This window comes from Geospiza fortis, unplaced genomic scaffold (genome assembly GCF_000277835.1).
Source record: "Geospiza fortis unplaced genomic scaffold, GeoFor_1.0 scaffold41, whole genome shotgun sequence".
Classification (NCBI taxonomy): Eukaryota; Metazoa; Chordata; class Aves; order Passeriformes; family Thraupidae; genus Geospiza; species Geospiza fortis.
Window position 1 is genome coordinate 5,594,131 of NW_005054299.1, and position 3,065 is coordinate 5,597,195.

A 3,065-nucleotide genomic window follows, 5' to 3' on the forward strand; every position below is an offset into this window, starting at 1 on the left:
TTTTTTTTAAAGTGACTCTGAAAAACAATTCAAACATCTTGTCTATTCAAAGGAAAGGCTGTAAAGGGACCTGACATCTTTCCTTTTCTCTCACAGAAAGCACTGTATTCCCATCTCTAGAAACCACTACTGCAATTATCCTGCCTGCCAGCATCCTTGGAGGCAGATACCAAAGGCACAGGAATAAACTACAGATCTAGGCCTTCCTCTTTGCCATGTCTTTGGGAACTGGTAGACAGCAAGAAATCATCTTCTGAGTACAAAATACACTGCTTTTGCTCCTTTCCACTGTTCTGTGCTGCTGGACCAACTAAGATTCAGACAACCTCCTTCTGTACCTCTCCAGTCTGACCCTTCTATTTCTGTACTGATTTCTATCCAAAATTGTTTAAGCCCCCTAAAAAACTACTACTGCTGCAAAGGATTTTATGGCCTGGCAAAATATCTGCATCTGTGTCTTCTACAATCATGCATAAAAGCTCACAGCTCCTAAACCTCTTCAATGCTATGTAAACAGATGAATTAAAATAACAACATTGCTGGTGGTTAATTATGCCTGGATTAACAAAATGCCAGCCTTTGCTTATTTTTCTGGAAGTAAGGAGGAGAGGAACAAGCACTGCTCTGATAGAAGTGGCTCAGTCACTGCATGCAGTCACTGCAGTCTGCAAAAGAGCAGAGGAGGAGGAGGAGGCTGAGAAACTGAGAAACTGAGAAACTGCCAATTTCTCTCTGACAGGAGGAATGATCAGATGGCTGGGGAGGCTTCATAAAGGAAAAGGGGGGTGTGCTGGGAGAAGCAGGCTGAGAGGTGGAGATGGGAAAGACAAGAAGACCTTAAGCAGAGCCTGAAGAGATGAGTGGTAAAGGCACTGTGGAGGCAGCCATACCACATCAGGGCAGCCAGGCAGGCAGAGGGCAGCCACTTCCAAGGAATGCTAGGGCTCTGCCTCAGTGGTTTAAAGTCACATGCTGGAGTTGTAGTCCTTCTTGCTTCAATTCTGAGCTGCCCAGGGCCACAGGTTGCCCTAGACTCTGGCCTATCCCTATTCCCAGCTCCCAAAGCTTATCTTTGTATGGAGAAAAGTGATGATGCTAATCATTAAATGTATCAATTTTAAGCCATAAATCCCAAGACATTTAGTGACCTTCATGTTTGCACTATGCTTGTGTAGTATCATAATTACTGCAAATATTACCATGATGTTGCCTGAACATTTTGCCTCCCATAACACTGTGTGAGCCATGGCCACAGAGAATTCTGGATTAGGAGTCAGAGGCTTAGGAGCACACACAGCACCCATCCCTGGCCTGTAAAATTGCCCCTGTCCAGTGTGAGCCTCAGCAGAACCCTGGTTCCACATGCTGAGTGGTTAGACCAGCACTTCTGAAGGTGTTTCTTCACTTCTGAGCAGGTCCTCATTTGATGCCAGTTCAAAGAGCTCCACAAAGGAAGCCCATTCACACTGGGAGCCCACCCCCTGCATTAAAATACTAGGTTATTGTTTATTAGGTTGACCAGATGCTATGTGCATGTGTGTGTGGTTTTCCATTTCAGACTATGAAAAAAAAGAAGTAAAGGTAAGAATCCCAAGAGTACATACAAGCCATGGAGAGCTTGGATTGAACTACAAACGTGGGGATAAGGCAAGACAGTGTGGTTCACTGAGAGGGGAGAGCCTTGGAGTGTCTCCTGGGTGCTGCTGGATCAGAGGTAAGTCACTTCCCATGTGCATGTGGACTTCCCACTTCCCACCTGGGTGCAAAACCTTCCAGTTCCCCTTGGGTATTGAGCCCCACCTACTCCTCTGGAGTTCCAGTGCTGGGGACACAGGGCAGTTCTAATGTAATATAAATCATCGAATGAAAGAGGGGATTTAAAAATAATTTCTTTTGTTGCTGGTACTTCAAAATACTTTACAAGCCATATCAAGAGGATTTTAAAAAATCTTTCTTTATGAGTTACTTTCTTTTCCAGAATAGTATCCATGGAAATGACCCACTGGGTAAAAACAAAACAATACTAAATCCCTGTGAAAACCAGCCGTTTGAACTCCCATGAATGTCATTACCTCCAAAAACCTGTGCTGTGTTTGGGTGGCACTGTGGGGCCAGAGCAGCTGGGACTGAGCACTGGCAGCACTGAGCTGACAGAAGGTGCCATGGATCCATGCAGAGTGCTATGGGTACATTTGTCTGCACAGCAGGCTCAAACACAAACCTTGCAGTGTGAGCCCAGGCCTGTGCCAGCTCAGGGTGCTGCATTTCACATCAGCACAGCTCAGTTCAGACACAGCCACACAGAAATCAGTGGGAAGAAGAAGCCGCAGAGTAAACTCTAAACAACTTTCGCAATTATCCAGGTATCTGCTTGTGCCTTTATCACTTATTTTATGCACCAGATAAAGAGACCACTATGTTCACACAGATATTTGCACCCCAGCTGTGCTGGCAGGTTTTGTTTTTCCAGGTGCCAGGCACCACTTAGGAGCTTACACCCTCAGACTAAGTGGACTTGAGGTTTGTTACCATGTCATGCTAGTCAGAACGAACACATAATTTTTTAAATATCTGTGAGAGGTGACCTCCAGAGTTTTTGGCATGTCCTTGGGGAATGATCAGCCATGGAAACTCACAATGTTTTTTTTTAAACAATTACTGGAGGAGCTTGTGGAGATACTACTCAGAGACTGGTAGAGGGGCCATGTGGGAGCTCTCTCTTTCCTCCTGGCATAACTAGAGGAGCTGAACAGCAGCTGAAAAGAGTCAAAAAGTACTTGAGATGCTTGGAAATGTCTGCCTGTCCTCTGACTACCTATCCCCAGCTTTGTTGAGAACACACCCATGTGCCAGAAGGAGCAAGAGAGCTGCTGTAGGTTCTGAAGGCACTTCCCAAGCTGCCCTCATACTTCTGCATATGGTCCTGCCATTTTATTAAATTCTTCTGGAGTTTCTCCTGACCTAAGCTAAGTACTTTTCTATTGACATCAACTTTTGCCACTTCACTATTCACCCCCAGGTTATTAATAAAGCATTAAACAATATTAGTCTGAGTCTCACTCCCT